We start from the raw sequence: 20839 nt of genomic DNA on the forward strand, positions 1-20839 counted from the left end.
GTCCTTCAGAAGAAAGGAAGCAACACCGGAAGGACTAAAAGTAGGAACTCCTGGAGAGGGCCTCAGGAACCATCAGATTTAGGAGCAAGAGAGAACATGTGAATTGGAAGAACTGAAATAAGTAAGTACCCAACTGGAATTCTGAATGCAGAGAATGTAGAGTTGGCAGTGCGGGGTGGGTAGGAGTGGGGTCTGGGGATGGAGGCAGGGCCGGTCCTAAAGGGCCATGGCAAAAAGTGTAGGCTCTGCCTGAAGGACAATAGCTGTGCTGCTGGCAATGGACTGATCAGCTGGAAGGGTTTTGTTGCCTTGTGGAAGAGAAGAGCATATGTGAACAGTCTCTCTCCTGTCCCAAGTCCCAGACACTCAGTTTCCCTCACCAGAGGCCCCTAGTGTAGGCCTCCTGTGTACCCGCCAAGAGATATTCTCTCCATGTGCAAACACGAATCTATATTTTGTTCCCCTTCTGTACACAAAAAAGAGCATAGCACGCACACTGTTCATCGTGGTGTGGCATTTTTCTTTTTTCACTAAATCAGCTTTGGAGACCATTCTGTATTAATTGACAGCGACACGATGTTCCACCCTGTGGACGAACAGAGTTCCTTTAACCAGCTCCTTACTGATGGACACTCAGATTTCCTTTACCCTACTATAGACAAGGCTCTGATGAATAAATTATGCACGTGTCATGCAAGGGTTCCCACTGTGAGAAAGGGAGATTGCTAGACTAAAGATTATATCAGCCAGGATTCTCTGCAGAAACAGAAGCGGTATCAGAGAGGGGAAGAGACAGGGAGGAGTGGAGGTAGAGAGATACTTATTTTAAGGAAAGACTCAATTGTGAGGCCTGGCAAGTTTGAAATTCGTGTAACTGGCTGAAAACTCAGCCAGGAGTTGATGTTTCCTGCATTGAGATAGAACTTCTCCCAGAGACCCCAGTTCTTGTCTTAAGGCCTTTAACTGATTGGATGAGGCCCACCTATGTCATCAAGAGTAATCTTAGTGTCAAATGGGGGTAGATGTTAATCAGATCTACAAAATACGTTCACAGCAACACCAATTAGTGTGTGATTAAATAACTGGGTATTATAGTCTAGCCAAATCAACGCATGTAACTAACCATCACAAGTATCACTAGTCATTCTCCTAGTTATTGCCAAGTCATCTTCCACAGGTTTATAATTCCAGCAGCAAAGGATAAGACTGCTTTATTTCCTATATGCTCAGCAATTTATAAACCAAACTTTCGTATATTTTCCAATCTAATGTTGTGAAAAAAATGCTACCAGCCTCCTTTTATTTGCATTTCTTTTGAGTGAGGTTGAGTTTAAGCATTTTTATATGCTTAATAGTCTTTTATATTTTCTTTTCATATATTTGCCCATTTTATCACTGAGTTGCGGGTCCTTTTCTTATTTTTGTAGCTGCTCTTCGTATATTGTAGAAATTAACCTTTGGTCTATGATGTGAGTTACAAATATTTTTCCCACTTTGTCTTTTGTCATAAAGAATTTATTTTTATTTTTATACAGTTGAATTTCTTCATCTTTTATGGCTTCTAGATTTCAAATCATATGTTAAAAAGGGCCTTTCCACTTTGAGATAGCTATATTTTCCACTAGTCCTTTCGTGGATTCACTTTTTTATATTTATATGTATTTGAACCGTTTTTGGTATAAAATATGAAGTCTGGAACTAATTGTATTTCTGTGCAAAGGTGGGTACCCAGTTATACCTACACTACTTGTTGACTAATCTGTTTTTCCTCCACTGATCTGATATGCCACCTGTTTAATATAACAAATTCCTCTATGTATTTAGGTCTATCTCTGCACTTCTATTTTTCTTTTCATCAGTACATTTGTCTGTTCATGTACTAGCACTTCCCCTGTTTTAATTATTAATTTTAAATGTTGGGTTAATATCTAACAGGGAGATTTCTATTTTGGAAAGGTCACTCTGACAATATTTTGGGAAATGGATTAGAGGTCAGCCCAAGTGGAGGAGTAAGGATGCCCAGGGGACAGATGATCCAGACAGTTCATAAGCTCGAGGGATGCAGCAGGGACAGGGAGAACTGGACGGATCTGTGAGATTCATAAGATGTAGCCTCTCCTATTCAACGTAATATTGGAGGTTCTGGCCAGGCCAGTTAGGCAAGGGAAACAAATAAAGAGCATTTAAATAGGAAGAGAGGAAATAAAACTATCCCTGTTTGTAGATGACATGATCCTGTATCTAGAAAACCTCATCATCCCAGCCCAAAACCTTCTTAAGCAACTTCAGCAAAGTCTCAGGATACAAAAAATCAATGTGCAAAAATCACTAGCATTCCTATACACCAATGGTCAAAATGAGAGCCAAATCACAGTGAACTCCCATTCACAACTGCCAGAAAAGAACACCTAGGGATACAGATAACTCGGGAGGGAAGAGCTCTACAAGGAGAACTATAAACCACTTCCCAAAGAAATCAGAGATGATACAAACAGAAAAACTCTCCACACTCATAGACAAGAAGAATCAATATTGGTAAAATGGCCATACTGCCCAAAGCAATTTATAAATTCAATGCTATCCCCATTAAACTACCATCGACATTCTTCACAGAACTGTAGAAAACCATTTTAAAATTTATGGAACCGAAAAAGAACCTAAATAGCTAAGACAATCCTAAGCAAAAAGAACAAAGCTGAAGGCATCACACTACCCAACTTCAAACTACACTACAGGGATACAGTAACTAAAATAGCATGGTATTGGTACAAGAACAGACACATAGACCAATGGAACAGAACTAAGAACCCAGAAATAAGACCACACACTTATAACTATCCAATCTTTGACAAACCTAACAAAACGAGCAATGGGGAAAGGATTCCCTATTCAATAAATGGTGCTGGGAGAACTGGCTAACCATATGCAGATTGAAACTGGACCCCTTTCTTATACCACATACAAAGATTAACTCCGGATGGATTAAAGACTTAAATGTAAAACCCAAAACTATAAAAGCCCTGGAAGGCAGCATAGGCAGCATCATTCAGGACACAGGCACACGCAAAGATTTCATGGTGAAGATGCCAAAAGCAACTGCAACAAAACCAAAAATTGCCAAATGGGATCTAATTAAACTAAAGAACTTCTGCAGAGCAAAAGAAACTATCAGTGTAAACAGACAACCTACATACAGAATGGGAGAAAATTGCTCAAACTCTGCATCTGACAAAGGTCTAATATCCAGTATCTGTAAGGAACTTAAATTTACAAGAAAAAAAAAAACATTAAAAAGTGGGCAAAGGACATGAACAGACACTTCTCAAAAGAAGACATACACATGGCCAACAAACATGAAAAAAGCTCACATCGCTGATCATTACAGAAATGTCAATCAAAACCACAATGAGATACCACCTCACACTAGTCAGAATGGTTGTTATTAAAAAGTCAAAAATAACAAATGCTGGTGAGGTTGTGGAGAAAAATGAATGCTTATACACTGCTGATGGGAGTGTAAATTAGTTCAACTATTGTGGAGCACAGTGTGGCGATTCCTTAAAGACCTAAAGACAGAAATACCAATCAATCCAGCAACCCCATTACTGGTATATCCCCAAAGGACTATAAATTGTTCTATCATAAAGACACATTTACGTGAAAGTTCATTGCAACACTATTCACAATAGCAAAGACATGGAATCAACCTAAATGCCCATGAATAATAGACTGAGAAAAGAAAATACAGTACATATACACCGTGGAATACTATGCAGCCATAAAAAAGAATGAGATTATGTCCTTTGCCGGGACATAATGGAGCTAGAGGCCATTAACCTCAGCAAACTAATGCAGGAGCAGAAAACCAAATATCACATGTTCTCACTTATAAGTGGGAACTAAATGATGAGAACACATGGACACATAAAGGGGAACAACACACACTGTGACCTATCAGAGGGTGAAGGATCAAGATAATTAACTAATGGGTACTAGGCTTAATAACTGGATAAAATAATCTGAACAAACCCCCCATGACACATATTTACCTATGTAACAAACCTGCACATGTACCCCTAAACTTAAAAGTTAAAAAATATAATGGACTTTGGGGACTCAGGGGAAAGGGTAGAGTGGGGTGAAGGATAAAATACTGCAAATGATGTTCAGTGTATACTGCTCGGATGATGGGTGTGCCAAAATCTCACAAATCTCACTAAAGAACTTATGCAACCAAACACCACCTGTTCCCCAAAAACCTATGGAAATAACAAATTTTAAAAATAATAAAGCCAGATGTCAACAAGGAAAAAATGATTTAAAAAAAAGGTAGCCTCCTTGTGCTTGATGATAGATCAGACATGGGCTGTAGGGGAGAGACTAACGAGTCCAGAACGCCTCCCAAAGGGTCTTGCTTGGCCAGCTGAGGTGCCAGGGAAGGAGTGGGCTAGGGGTAAGGGCATGGAATTTATGTTATATATCACACCTCCTCATCCAGACAAGACACTGTTCTGCTAAGCCGATAAATTTGTTGTTAGACTATCCCCACTTTGCAGATGGAAAAACTGAGGCTCAGAGATGTTAAGCACCTTGTCCAAGTTCACAGAATTGTTATGGAATGAGGCTCCACCGCAAGACTCAAATGCAGGTCTGTCTGCCCTCAATATTGCTGGACCAGTAAGCGAGGAGAAGAGATGACAACAGCTGGTTTTCTTCGCCTTTCCTTTGGCTCTGGAGCCCCCATATGAGCACACACAGGAAGGAGACTATGAAGAACCTCCAGACCTTTCCTTTCCAACATCTGTTGCAGCCTGAGACACAGAATTCTGCAAAATGACCATCTGGAGATATTTATTTAAATATAGTCCCTAATTGTAAGAGAAGAGCCTACATGGCTGTGGGTCTGAATCTGACTCCATATGGGAGCTTTACCAAATACCAATGTCTGCAGTCCATCCCGAGAGACTCTGACGTAGTTGTCCTGGGGCCTGGCCTGGGCATGAGGGTATTAAGCTCCCAGGTGATTCTAATGGGCAGCCAAATGGGAAAACTACACAGCAAGGGAAACTGCTTCTCCCCACTTACTGGTCTATGAGGTTAAGTGCATCTGCAGCCTTGATAGATGAGGGTAAAAGACAACTGTTTCCATGGACTCATTACAGAACTAAGAGCAAGCACCTGATCCATCCCGTTCCCTGGGTGCCCTGCCTATGGGAATCCTCTAAGCCAGGCAGCATAAGCAGTGGGGTTTCAGCATGCTCACTGTCACTTCTCAAATGTCTTCCCCATTGGCTTCCGGGGTGCTTGTAATGCCTACCACAAAGACTCAATTTTGTGAGCTATGTGTGCTTTAATTACGTTGATGAATCGTGTTCCTTGAGATACGGTCATGCCAGACGCCTATCACCTCCAAAAGGGATGGCACCGGGCTTGAGAGGCTGAAGAAGAGATCCATAGCCAGCAAAGGAGACACTGGGCTTACTGGGGGAACTCACCAACAGAGCAGCCCAGTGGTAGGGGCCGGACAGGAGAACCACTGCGGCTTATAAAAGCCTGCAGTTCATACAGCGTTTTCACTGAACGCCCTACCCCTAGTAACCATCACCTGGCAACTTTCATTTAACACAAAGGGCCTCGCTACTCTGTATGGCCCACATTTTGCAGGACAGGGCAGGATGGGGGCTCAGCTACTCCTCACGGATAAGGAATGAATCTCCAGGTTGGCCACACTTGGAACTCTGAACACACATTCAGGTTTGTCTGCCATACAGGGTGATTCTCAGGGAACGCTTAAGTTACAACTGTCAGGTGTGTCTGCCACGCACAGGTGCGTCTACCCAACAGTTGCACAGCATATCAGCCACGTGATCTATTAACCAGGATCCATCAGCCTGATTATCCATCTACCTGCCAGCAGTTTTGGGGATGTCTCCATGCAGTTTAGGTTACACTCCATTAACAGATACTCCCCAAAGCTTCAACACCTTAAAACCACAAAAACTGCCCTCCATGTCATTACAGGTCATGTGGACATCTGCTCGATATGGTTCCCTCTGGAACCCAGCCTCTGGCACAGCTGCCACCTACTAGAGTATTGATATTTGCCACAGCAGAGGAAAAAAAGGACATGTCTTCCACTGGAAGCGAAATGTGTCACTTCTGCTCACACTTCATCAGCCAAAGCCAGTCACATGGCCACATCTAACTTCAAAGGAGCTGAACAGCACAATCCTACCCTGCCACGAAGGACTCACAGACAAGATTAGACCACAGCGCTCATATCTCCCACCCATCACCGCATGCTTCTCCCAGCAGAGCACAAACGAATGTTCAAGACGGCTAAGGTCCTACGGTTCCCATCCGGCCAGTCTCCATCCCCACTGTTGAGAAATGTGGGCCTGTTACAAAGACAAACTCTGGTACTTTACCTGGGTTTGCCACTTCTCTTCAGGCCCTCAAAGTCTGGAGGAGTTCAGAGTGGCGTCATCAAACGAGGTCATGTCCTGGGTGGCTGGGTGACCTCCTGTTCTGCTCCCAGCGTGCTGCGGGCTCACCAGGGTCCCAGGGCCAGGCCCAGGCCCAGGCCCAGCCGCGCCTTCATCAAACTCTCTTTCTCTGTTAGCTCCCACCTGACTCTGAGCCAGCCAATTTCTTTCATCATCCACCTCCAGCTGGCCTGAAACCTGTGGCTCACTCCTGGTTCAAAGACTCAGAGCTGGGAAATGGAATGCTCTGAAAGGTGCTTTCATGCGCAGCGACTCTCGCCTTCGGGGGATGTTTGAGGCTGCTCGGACTCAGTCTCCCATTCAAAGGCTGGGTTCAGTGCAGAGCCCGCAGGAAGTTAACAAACTGGACTGTCTGAGTGACTGACTCAAAACATAAAAAGTAATAGGTGATAGAGTAGCCGAAGTGCCTGCAGCGGCCTCCCGCCCGCAATGAGCCGAGTGAAGCAGCTTCAGCTCCACCCTCCCTGCAGCCAGCAGACTCCCCTCTCCTGGCCTGCCTCCACCATCTCACTGCACCTGTACCCACAGGTGCTGGGCCCTGGCTCCTCAGCAGGAAAGACCCTCTCTACACCCTGTTTTGCCACTCCTGCAGCCTTCATTTCTAATATTTCTACTGAACGGAGCATTCCTTGCCCAGGACGCTGAAGAAGAACCTCAAAACTGGAAGCAAGGGCTCCATCTTCCTTCACGGTTAAAACAGGCAGTTCTCCCATCTGGGTACCTTGAAAATGTGCTGCAAGCCTGAATGCACCGGCTTCAAATCCCTGGGGCTACGAAGCTCAAGCCTACGCATCCTCCACTCAGTTTCCAACTCTGCCACTTACCAGCCCAGCTAGGTGTCCTTGGGTGTATTACTTTGCCTCTCTGTGCCTCCATTTTCCAGTGTGTACAATAGGGGTACTACCCAATGGCACATCGTGCAGGATTAAGTGAGTTGATTATGCACAGCACCTGGAATAGAGCCTGATATGTAGGCTGTGTTCCTGAGTGTTAACAGCGAATATTATTGTCATTGTGATTAGAAGCCTCAAGCACTGTCCAGTCCCTACCTCATCAGCCAGTGACAGGAGTTATTAGCTATAAAGTCTTAACTCGGGCCATTCCCAGCACTCCTTCCAGCCTGAAAGCACCCACAAAAGTCAGGCATCCTGTAGACAGACGGTTCCCCATTCCCCTTGCGACCCATAGCCCTTGCTGTAGTACCCCACATGAAGGCTGGATCCAAGACTGGGGAGCCACAAGCAACACAGGGGCTGCTGAGAGAAATGTCCTCTAGCTCCTCTGTGTCCACTGTGAGTAGGGAGCTGGAGGCAGATGACACCAACACAATGAAGCCAGCAGGAGCTGGGGGAATGTCACCTTGCAGGGAAGAGCACTTGGAGTGATGAAACTGGGACATGGAATTCCTGGGGAATTCTTCCTTTTCCTGTCTGGAGTGGGGTTGTTCATAAAGCCACAGGGAGGTAAGAAATGATGGAGGAATAGGCTCAGTGAGAGGCAGCAGTCCAAGGCCACTGGGACTGGGAGGATCTGAAATGCAAAGCCTTCTATCAGTGTAAGGTATGGGCCCTATTACCGGCTTGCTCAAGGCAGAGAAGCCTGGGGCAGCTCGGGTCATTTCAGAGTCACCCTGCAGGCAGAGGCAAACTGACCTGGAACTTACAACCCACACTCTTGTGCACACATACACACGTACACTGCACATGTCTATGCATCCCCACAACACACACCATGCATCCTGATTGATGGACACATGTACACACATTTGCAGCCCATGCATGCAAACACATGAACACTACACACCTGGTATGTGCACATGTACACCACACATGCCCATGCACACACATATGCACACCCCACTGATGTACACGAGTACACCATGCAAGCCCATGCATCCACACGCACACACACACACCCCACACATGCTCGTACACACCACACACCCATCCCCAGGGTTGTTATGCCAGTTCTACAGCACTTTTGGTGACTACAAATCCCTCTAGGCCTGAGAGGAACCAATTAAGCAATGTATTTAGTGGCGTTAGCAAGGAGGGAAAGGGTCACCTTAAACATCTTCCGAAGCAAATCTGACACATTCTGGCAGCCAGGAGGTTCCAGAAGTTGAGAGGGGAAGCCATACGCAGCTGGCGCCCTCTGGTGGTGGTCACTGTCTTCCTACTCCGCGCTTGCTCTGGGAAGGCAGCACCGGAATAGCTCTTTTCAAATCAGCACAAGTGGCTCTGCCCCATGCCACATGCTGTGGAAGGAACAGGATGAGAAGGATGCAATCCTGGCCCTCGAGGTCTCTGAAATCATTGTGTCTTCTAGCCTGGGATTGTTCTCCGGCCCTGGCATCATGACAATAGTAAGTTAAACATAATCAACAAACAATCATGGAGCTCCACCCACTGAATCTGCTATGTCCATGTCCTGTATGAGGCACTTAGTATCCACCAGCTGTCACCTTTACAGCAACTCTGTGCCTTAATCTTATCTGGTCTTACAGAGGAGGCTACAGCAACTAAGTGACTTACCCACACAGCCCATCTGATGCCAGAGATTTTATTTAAATTTACTTTATTTTAAATACATACAAATGACACAAAACTCAAACTTTCTGAGGGATTCTATAATGAAAATATCTCCCTCCAACCACTGTTCTGCCAAGTTGCCAGCCCGTGAGCAACCTTGGTTTTTAGTTTCTCATGAACTTGTTCAAACATATCCCATGGGTGTAAAGGGAGGTGTTTTTTGAAAACACAGAGGCTGCATACTATACACTATTCTGAAGCTTGCACTTTCCCTGCATCCCTTAGGTTAAAATGCAAAGTTGCTTTTAAAAATAAATATGGACGGGGCAGTGGCTCACATCTGTAATCCCAGCACTTTTGGAGGCCGAGGAGGATGGATCACTTGAGATCAGGATTTCAAGCCCAGCCTGGTCAACATGGTGAAACCACATCTCTACTGAGAATACAAAAATTAGCTGGGCGTGGTGGCAGGTGCTTGTAATCCCAGCTGCTTGGGAGGCTGAGGCAGGAGAATCACTTGAACCTGGGAGGTGGAGATTGCAGTAAGCCGACACTGCACCATTGCACCCCGGCCTGGGTGACAGAGGGAGACTCCATCACATAAATAAATGGCCTGGATGACAAGATTCTAGATAATGTCCTTACTTAGGACCCAAGTCCCCTTTTGCAACACAGTGGTCACATGGCCCAACTTAGTGCAGATTTTCTCTCATGAGCATGGATTTCCAGAACTAGAGCTTCACTCTAATATCACTGACAATCATTTTGTAGCAATAAATGCGTGGAACTGCCTCATTCTTTTTAAGAGGTTATTGTATGAAATAACCACAGGTCATTAAACTTGCCCACTATAGATGGGCATTGAGATGTTGCCAGTCTTCTGTGCTTACAAATATACTGCCATGAACCTCCTTGTACACCTGCCCTTTCATACAGGTGGAATTGCTAGGTCAAAGGATACACAGGTTTGTTTGTGATTTTAAAAGATGCCATCAAACTTCCCTGTATTATGGTGGTACCAACTGATCCCCCATTGCAGGGAGTAGAACCCATGACCTCCTGACTCCAAAGCCAGGGCTCTTTGCCCCTGTCAGGTTCATGACTATGCCAGATGTCATGATGAGGTCCGAAGGGAGTGGTTGGGTGAGCAGAAAGAACACAGGGGGCTGCCATAGGTGAGTGAAAGATGATCTTATTCAGCAGCAGCTCTCATCAACAGCTTTCTTACACTGTCTGCCCTGTCTCGGTGGCTTAGTCAGGCTCCCACACACAGCTGCACGGCCAGGTTTCTCTTACCTCATGGTCAGCACCTTAACTCTTTCTCTCTGGGCATGAGTGAGCCGAGCTGTGTCCTGGCTCCCTCTGTCCATCTGCAAAGATGGACAGCTTTGGCTCTCTCTCTGGGTGCCAGCACCTGCACAGTGTCAACAGGGAAATTATAACTTTTACAGACAATAGTGGCTTAGAGCCAAAAGATGGTCTTCCGATAGGACTTCCCATGGCTACATGGCTGTGATAACAAGTGGAGTTACACGTCTGCGCTCTAAACTTGCTGAGTCACTCTGGATGTTTACCTTGGCCTATCCTTGACCAAAGCACAGCCATATTCCTTATATTCCCACAGCTCACCCTGCCTTGCCAAACCCTCTACATCATGACTAAGATTTCACCAGACAGGTATCAGACATCTTCTCCCGGAGCACGTGCCATTAGCCTCTGATAAACCACCTCTGGAACACCAGGTTCAGTGCAGGAGAAGAGCCTGCCCTGCTATAGAGGTAGGATGTCCATCCAGCCAGTAGGCAGCAGCTCCTGGACAGACCGGGCCTTGTGGGACACTCCTCAGCCGCACAAGCCCCAGCACCTAAAGGAGGCAGACTAGCTTCGACTCCTAGGCCTTCAAAGATACAACCCATCCTTCATCTACTTTCCAGCAATCTGCACACATTCTGGCCTCTGCTAGAGGAAGAGGTCCTGTTATCGGGGAGCCTTTAAAACTTTGGCCCCACTGCACTGGGTGCAGCCCCGATAAGCCCACCTTCCTGGCTGCTTCCTACTGAGCAGCCTTCAGCCCTGCGGACGGACTGCAATAGGAGACCTTGGGGCATCCACTGTCCCCTTGTGCAGCCTCCTCCACCAGCAAAGCTCCTTTTCCTATGTCCCTGTTCCTCACTGGGATCAAGGGACACCTGGTCAGCCAAGGCCACAGCCATCTCAATTCCAAGGTGCCTGAGATGGGAAATGATGCCTTCAAAGCAAGGGCTGGAAGACAGTCAGCCCCGGAGCGCCTTGCTGCACACTGCAGAGTGTTCCCCAAGGGGGGCAGCTGGAGCAAAAGCCCAGCAGGGCCTGCTCTGCCTACCAGCCTCAGGGGCTCTGAGTGCCAGGAAGCCCAGCTGCTTCCTGTTTGGCACCTGTGAGAAACCATGAATCTAGCTCTTGAGATGAAGGTAGGTCCTGGAAAACCACCTTGATGTGCCCCTGGGTAGGCAGCGGGCACAGGCAGCTAGGGGAAGATGCGTGACCTGTGTCACCACACACTCCTAGCATCCAGCCTGCTTATCAGGCCGTCATTATCTCAAAAAAACACCCGCCAGCTGATTAGAGCAAGTGTCAGCTTCCTAACACAGATGAGGAAACTGCACAGTGCATAAACTGCGAGCCACAGATCAAACCCAGGGGGTCGGTGTGGATATGCAAAGCCTGCCCAGAGTGACATCATACTGGTAAGCCGCAGGAAGTACTCCATGGGGAACTCAACACTGGCTTCCCTGCAGTCCTTAGGTTAAAAGGCAAAGTTGGTTTTAAAAATAAATAGAAGGCCTGGATGACAAGACTCTAGATACTGGTTCTGCCTAGGACCCAAGGCCCCCTTTGCAACACAAGTGGTCAGCCCAATTTGGGGCTGTATTTCTCTTATGAGCATGGATTTCCAAAAGTAGAGCTCCTGCTAGCTTCCTTTAAAAACGCACACCCTCTTACAACACGTGTCAGGTGTGGCTCCCACTACCGGAGGAAGTGACCTCCCATTGGCTGAGAGAGCCTAGGGCTAAGGTCCTCACACTGGACTATGCACAGAAAAAAATGAGTGCTCATTTTAAGGTGGGCTAATATTGGGATTATGTCTTTAAAAAGATCCCCTTATGTTTTAGATAGGGGCACCTGTCTATGGGTGAAATAATTTAATGTCTGGGATTTGATTCAAAATAATGTGGGGGACAGTGAGTGGGAGTAGAGAGGCAACAAGACTGGCCATCTATTGGTAACTGTTGAAGACAGGCTGTGGGGACACAGGGTTCATTATACTATTCTGTCTACTTTTGTGTATGTTTAAAGTTTTCTATAATAAAAAGCAGAACGAGGAGGAGGAAGAAACACACAGAGTGTGGTGAAAACGTAGATCTCCACAGGAGTGTGAATGAAGGTTGAGGTCCCAGGACTCTGCTTTTCTCAGGCTCCCTGGAGGCCGGTGAGAAACCTCAGCTTCAGGGTCCCAGAGCCTGTAGAGGCCAAGAGGCTGAGAGCCTGAGAGGCTAAGGCCAGAGGTCCCCTGGAGCAGCCCCTGTAAAGGGTCCCCATCTATAGTGGGCCATCATTTGGGCTGCACTGGGCTCGTCAGTGCCAGGCATATGAATGGCCTCACCGTCTGTTCATTCTTGATCAGCATCACTGCTGAGATCACAATAAGCAGTGTGGCAGGATCTACGCACAGAGCTGGCTGGATCTTTATTAAAATCTTTTTTGCACATGATGTTCCCAATTTGTTTCTTTGTTCCTGATATCTGGAGTCATGCAGTTTCTGATATTTGTCTTGGAGATCGAGGAAGTTTGACTGGCATGCCATGGTGGCAGTATTTATATCCTGAAAAACCTATTCTATCCAGCGAGAAACATCATCCCACAGCCCAGGCTGCTGCATCCGGGCCGCCTCCAAGGCTCATCAGTTTGGAGGCCCCAGCAAGGTTCTCAGCATGGCTGGCAGGTGCTGCAGCCCAGAACTTCAGTGAAAGTCAAATCTGACTCACGCTTGTCACCTAGAGTGGGTGCTCCACATGTATATGTTCCTGCGGCCCCAGACCTGGAAGAGGTGGCCCAGGGCCTCAGGTGCCACATGCCTCCTATGACTCTTCAGCCAAAGCATCTATCTCCTTATGCACCTTACTCGCTAGGGGTCTAGGTATGACATGTATATATATGTATGTATGTATGTATGTATGTATGTATGTGTGTATGTATGTGTGTGTGTATATATACATATATAGTTTCTGCTTCTTCAAACAAAACAAAACAAACAAAACAGGCCAGAAATGGTGAGTCATGCCTGTAATCCCAGCACTTTGGGAGGCAAAACAGACAATCCATTGAGGCCAGGAGTTCGAGACCAGCCTGGACAACATGACAAAACCCCATCTCTCCTGAAAATACAAATTTAAAAAAAAATACAAAAATGAGTCAGGCATGGTGGTGTGCACCTGTAATCCCAGCTACTCAGGAGACTGAGGTGGAAGAATCACTTGACCCTGGAAGGTGGAGGCTGTAGTGAGCTGAGATCATGCCACTGCACTCCAGCCTGGAAGACAGAGCAAGACACTGTCTCAAAAACAAACACCCAAATTTTTTGAAGTTTGAAAAGCATTAACTTTGATATATGGGGAAGAAATGAAAATGTGGCCAGGGAGTATGTATAACTAGAACCAGCGGGAATGTAAAATGGTACAAGCACATGAGAGTTTAAAAATTCAATATAAGCCTATCCTTCGATCCAGCCGTTCCACTCATAGATACCTGTCACAGTAAGTGAAAACATATGTTCATATGACTTATACACAAATGTTCATGGCAACTTTATTTGTAAAACCCCCAAACTGGACCCAGACAACCCAAACGTCCACAGATGAACTGATAAATAGTAGTATATTCATGCAAGGGAACACTATTCAGCAGTGAAACCGAACAAACCATTGACAAATACAACCACAGAGATGAATCTCAAAGTCGTTCTACTGAGTGAAAGAAGTTGGGCCAAAAAAATGCAACCCGTAGGATTACATCAACATATTATTTTGATGGAATGATTTTGGAAAATGCACATTCAACTGCTATGACCGGAACCAGATCTATTTTGGAGTTTGGTGGGAAAGGGAGATAGAGATTACAAAGGGGCGTGAGTACAGCTCAGGGGTGAAGAACATGTTCACTATCTCGATTGTGGGGATGGCTTTACAGGTATATATATATATTTGAAAATTCATCCAATTGTATGCCTTAAATACATGCAATTGACATCAATTATACCTCAACAAATTTGTGGGGGAAAAATTTAATAGGAAAAATAGCTTTAACAAAATGTGGTCAGGAAAGGAAATACCCTCTTCAGGGGCTGAGACAGAAATTCATCCCAAACCAGGTTTTTTTCCACGATTTATGTCTCCTGAGCCCCACAACATGAATGGCACCCTGCCAAGTGCTGGAAGAGACACAAAGCTAATGGTTTAATTGGGAAGATAAGAGACACACTAACGCCATAGGGCGACGTGGCAGGTGTCTCATGAATATCAGCGAGAGCTGCAGGGGTTATGACTTGAGATGATCAAAGAAGGCTCCTTGGAAGAAGCAACATTTGAGTTATGTCTTGAATTTATAGGGTTTTGAAAGATGTGGATGGAGCAAGCTGTGTTCCAGGCAGAGGCCGGGATGAAGAAATGTACAGATGGAGAAGGGCCACCATTAAAAGAAAAAACAAAAAGGTAAACCCAGCAGCAGTGGTTTTCATCAAGGGGAGCAATGAGAGGACATTGTGGAAGCCGGATGATGGAAGTCCTTGAGTGCCAGATGGCAGAGCCTGGATTTACGAGGCAGGCATGGAGAGCAGAGAAGACGCATGTCTAATTCATTAATTAAGCCTTTACTGCAAACCTGCCATGTGTCACGTCCAATGTGGGAGCCCTTGGGATACAAAGATGACCCCTGCCAGCAGTGTATGCATCTGGTGAGAGATCTTGATAGGTAAACACATAAACAAAACCAAATGGTATTGGTGCCTCAAGCAGAGCCTCAAGGGCACATATTATACAAGATTCTTTTACTTGAAGTGATAGATACAAAACTCCAATTGGCTTAAGTAAAAAAAAAAAAAAAAAAAAGTGTACTGACTCATACATGAAAGCTCATGGGGGCTTCAGGTACAGCTGGATCCAGGAATTCCAACCACATCATCGGCACTGCTCCCTGTCTCTCAACCCTGCTTTGCTCTGGTTAGAACCATCTCAGGTCAGCTTTTTTTAAGGGGTAGCCAGATGATCTTGGCCGTTTATGCCATACTTAAATACAAATGAAAGATCTTCTTTTTCTCAGTAGTTTCAACTGAAGTCCTGAAATGGAGTCTCATCATCTCTAATTTTCCTAGCTTGGTCACATGCCATTTCATTAAATGATCCCTGTGGCCAGAGCTGATACCATGGTCTGACTGGTCATCAGTGACATGCCTGAGTGGGGGTCAACTCTACCACATGTGCTGAGAATGGGGAGACATTTGCCATAGCAGACAGCGTTGGCTGCATAACCCCATGCCCCCGAGCTCCGTCCTCTTTATCTCCATTTTGGAGGCTAGAAAAATGAAATGCTAGCCTTCCCCATCTCCTTTGCAGCTAGAGGAAATCTTAACACAGCTCTGGCTAATGAGATATAAATGGAAGTATGCTGGGGACAACTGGGAAAACTTTGGCTTTTCTGCTAAAAAAAAAAAAAAAGAAAAAAACAAATACAAATTGTCCCTCCCTCTCCCTCCTTCCCGCCTTCCCTCCTTCCTTCCTTGAGTGCAGATGTGATGCCTGGAGCTGCAATCATGAGGAGAGAAATGCTGAATCAAAGCACAAACCACCTACCTTCAGACTTGGTGCTGTATAAATGAAATAAACCCTTATGCTGCAGCCACTCTGTGTCAGCTTTCTTATCATTTAGAGCTGAATTCATTCCTAACTTATCCATCCCCATAGGGAAGTCTGGATGCTGTCATCCGAGGAATGGGGAGCATTGGCTGGACAGGCAAAAACAATTGCAAGGAGGGTGCAGAAGTGGGCAAAGCCAGAGGAGGCTGCAGGCAGGGAGCAAGAGGCAACTGAGGCCGTGGAAAAGTAGGACACATTCAAGAGAAGCTGAGAAAGAAGGATTGTTAGGTAGAGGGAAAAAACTATGAAGAAGGCAATGACAAGGAGGGCTTGAGTCTAGATACCTCAAATATCCTAAGAATCCCGGATCATGCAATAGGAGCCGTGAGTCATTTCCCATTCCTAGGGCTGTAGATACACACACAGACAGGAGGACTTAGACCCAGCCCCTTCTGCAACCAAGAGGGCATCACCTTTTTCCAATCTTCACAGGTGTAATCACTGAGGCCACAGGATAGGTCCAGCCAAGGCAGGGAATCCCGATGAGTGCTGTTGACAATTCTCATGGCGAGGAAGAGAACTATCACAGGCCAAGTGTTGCCATGAAATAACCTGCCTCCTCAGTTGTAAATCATAAGCTGTAAGGTAGCTAATAATAAGAGCATTTCTAATAAACATAATAACGAGCATAATGATTGGCTTTTACTGAGCCTTCACCTGGTTCCAAGAACTTAACTTGCTGGGCATTCTACAGGTAACACCTGATTCAGTAACAACACCCACCCTGTAAAATAGTGTAATTCCCATCGACAGATGAGGAAGCTAAGGCTCAGAGAGGTTAAGTAACTGGCCCTGGTTATATGGTTGGTGAGTGGCAGGACCAAGAGTTAGAGGACGGCACGCACTCTTTCAGTTCTTGGCATCCCGCAAGAGAAGTTGCTTCACTGCTGCCTTTGCTGTAGCTGAAGAGGTTAATCAAATTCTCGAGGTCAAGTTCCCCATTTTGGCTTGCTCTTTCATAAAAGCACAGGCCTGATTACCTTTCCATCAGTGCCGTCCTGAAGAGCCATGGCTCCTCCCCTTTATGCTTGTCACCACGTCCCTGGCAAGGCCAAGCAGGTGGAGAATGGGGATTTGTTAGATTTGTTAAAACCTTGCTGGCAGACAGGGAAGCTGTCCAACCAGCCTGGGCCTTCTCCATCTATGAAGTCCACTATGCTTGTCCAACCAGCCTGGGTTTTCTCCATCTATGAAGTCCACTATGCTTGTCCAACCAGCCTGGGCTTTCTCCATCTATGAAGTCCACTATGCTTGTCCAACCAGCCTGGGCTTTCTCCATCTATGAAGTCCACTATGCTTGTCCAACCAGCCGGGGCTTTCTCCATCTATGAAGTCCACTATGCTTCGTCATTGCTACTCTTGTCATCATAATAGTTATACCCATTGAGTGTTCTTTTTTTAAATGTATTAACCTTCACACAATTCCTTGAGATCAGTGCTATTATTACCTCTTCTTACAAATGAGACTAAGGCCTGGAGAGCTTAAATAACCTGCCAAAGACAACAGTTCTCAGGTACAAGGGTCTCCTGCTTTACACAGAGATCCTGGGACAGAAAACAAGGCCTTGACACCTCCACGGTGGAGTGGGAGCTAAGCTTCCACAAAGACACCTACTGTGGTCTCACCTGGGACTTTCACTCGGCTACATTCAGCCCATCATTGCCCCACAGCACCTCCATCAGGACTGGGGGAGTCCATGCCTGACTCCTCAAATGTGCTTTCACGGATTGTAAACACATTTAGCTTACTCTGAACACTTTTATAAATCTACCCCTCCCAGGAAGCTGAGCAGTTGTTCAAATACTGACTGGCAAAACTAATATTCAATAAACCTGTGGAAAATATTTTATATTATGAAAATCAAGTCAGATCTATAAGAATGCACTCTGAAAAATACAACGCAGCATCACCATGATTAATAATAAATGCAAGCACACCGCTAAATTCAACCAAATGCCTCCAGATTCTTCCAAAGCCAGTTCTCTCCATGGTAGCCAACTGTGTGTGCTGCTGCCCACCGCCCACCCCACATCCTCTCCTCTGACTCCACTGTGCCCTCAACACCAAAAGACCCACGTTTTTTCACAGCAAGGAGGGCTGAGGTTAACCCCATTCTCTGATTTCCTTAGCCTCCAGCTCTCAAAGAGATGTGGAGAGTCCAGGTTTACCACCTCCGAAGAATTAAGAGCTCACCAGTGCCAAATCTACTTTTTCCATTGTGAGAAATCTTTGCGGCATTACATTACCTTCTAGGGCCCTTTTCATCAACTGACTTCAGCTGGCTTTAGCCAAGTGACTTCAGAGTCTACCCAAAGTGAAACATGTTGGCGATGGAACTTTTCCGTCTCCAGCGCCTCGGTCTCGAGAAGCATTCGTGTTTAATTCTCCTGCCGGTAGCCTCTCTGGGCTTATTCATGCCCACATGGATTCTAAGGACAGGAAATTTAAACCTCCACTCTCATTCCCACATTCCAGGGATGAGGCTGTTTCTCTCACAGCTTGGCCACTCTTCGGGGAGCACCTGCCAATCTGGATGACAAAGGCGCCATCCAGGGAAGAGCACACACTGCCTGCTGCCTCCCTCACTTCCGACATCACTGCTTCCCAGATGGTCCTCACACCATTTTCTCCTCATAAACCCAGTTATTGAAACTGGCAAAACACTTTGTGATACTGTCCTCCTGTGATCAGAACCACCCGTGGACCTCCTCACTGGAAGGTTCCCAGTCTGACCCCTCTCCCCACTTAGAAGCGAGAGCAGCTTGGCAGCACTGACAGTCCTAAACCATCTACTCAACAGACCCGCCGCAAACCCCACACAAAATCTCCCACCGGCAGCAAGTGCTCTAGTTGCACTTTCATGGAAGGTAGCAGACGCCACAGAACCCAGTGGAAGCTGCTGATATCTGATCATCTTCATGAAGGAGGGGAAGGCAAAGGAGAGAGCCTGGAGGTGTAGAAAATCAATCTACGAGCTAGCAAGGGCCCTCCTACCTCTGAATGCCACCCCAAGCCTCCTGGGTCCCACCTCGTACTCCTCCAAGTTCTGTGCTGCTGTAGGCCTGCACAAGCCAGGTAGCTCCAGATTAGGATGCCCACTCAACGAGATTGAAAACTGATGCTCAGGAAGATTGGCTGCAGGCCCTGAAGCCTAATAGCCACTACTTTAACTGCCTTCAGCTTCCTGGCAGCATGCTTCAATTTCATCTTCCTAAGTGATAACTAACAACACTTAATCTCCCCCATCTGGAAGCAGGAGAGCACAAGATATCCCCTCTAGCAATTACCCCTAAGGAGAATGTTTAACCTCCCATGATCCAAGATATTAAAATTAACATCAAAATGCCCATTCTTCACATATCGAACTGACAAATATATTTTAAACTGCAATAAGAGGAAACCATACACAGCTGGTTAGAAATATGTACAGCTTTCAGAAGGTAATGTAGCACTATCAATCAAAGACTTAAAAATGTGCTGCAAAAAATGTTGCTGCAAAGAGGAAACCTCAAGGATGTTCATTACAGCAATGACTATAATGGCAAAAAAAAAAAATGGAATTAACCTATTTTTTTAAATAGGTTAAATAACCTATTTTTTTTTTTCCTGATGCTAATTTTTTTTTTTAATTTTTTATTGGATTTTAGGTTTTGGGGTACATGAGCAGAGCAAATAACCTATGTTTTTTTAAAAATTGTTTTTAATTGGGATCATACAGTACATATTTATATAGACAGAACGGTGGTCCTATGAGATTATAATGTAGCTGAAAAATTCCTTTCACCTAGTGATGTTGTAACCCCCATAATGTGGTAATGCAATGCATTACTAGTGTGTTTGTGGTGATGCTGGTGTTAAAAAAAAGCCCATGTTGCCAGTTGTATAAAAGTATAGCACGTACAGTACTGAATACTTTATAATAAATGACTGTATTGCTAGTATGTATATATACACACACAGTATACTATCCTTTTCATCATTACTTTAGAGTGTATTTCTAAAAAAAGGTTAACTTTAAACTTTCCTTTTAAAACAGCCTCAGGCTGGTCAATGGGGGTTCATTCCAGAATTATTTTCACAGGAGATGACAGCTTCATGTGTTTTCTTGCCCATGAAGACTTTCCAGCAGAAAAAGATATGGAGATGGAAGACAGTGATATCGATAATCCTGACCCTCTGAGGGCCAGGCTAGGGTGTGTGTTTATGTCTTTGTTTGAAACAAAAAGCTTAAGCCAGGAATGGTGGTTCATACCTGTAATCCCAGTGCTTTGGGAAGCCAAGACAGGAGGCCTAGTTATGCCCAGGAGATGGAAAACAGCCGGGAGAACATAGTGAGAGACCTGGTCTCTACAAAAAAATTTTAAAGTTAGCCAAGACTGTAGTCCCAGCTACTCAGGAGGCTGAGGCAGGAAGATTGCTAAAAGAAAAATGTTTTAAAAGAGCCAACCAAGGAAAAGTACATATGCAACCAAGCAAATGACGGCCCTCCAAAGAAATGAAACGAGCACTGTCTAAATCAGGCCAGCATTTCCTTCCTTGAATGGAAACAGTGGTAGAGGGGATAGAAATCATACAGATCTTGATTTAATTTAGGAGAGAAAACACTAGGTAAAAATAATGATATGAAAAGTAACCACTGGGACCCAAGCACTGCAATACACCTACATGAAACAAATCATACCTCACAGCTACGCAAGATTTGCAAGGTACTACAAAATGGGATGTGTTGGTGGCTTTGACCCATGCTTGGTCAAGTATTTCATGGCATGACATCTGTCATCCTCCCTGTGAGGATGGTGTGTGGGGATGTAGGAAATACAGTCAGACCAGTGGCCAGCCTGTGAGTCCCCACAT

This window comes from Callithrix jacchus, chromosome 8 (assembly GCF_049354715.1).
Source record: "Callithrix jacchus isolate 240 chromosome 8, calJac240_pri, whole genome shotgun sequence".
Taxonomy (NCBI): Eukaryota; Metazoa; Chordata; class Mammalia; order Primates; family Cebidae; genus Callithrix; species Callithrix jacchus.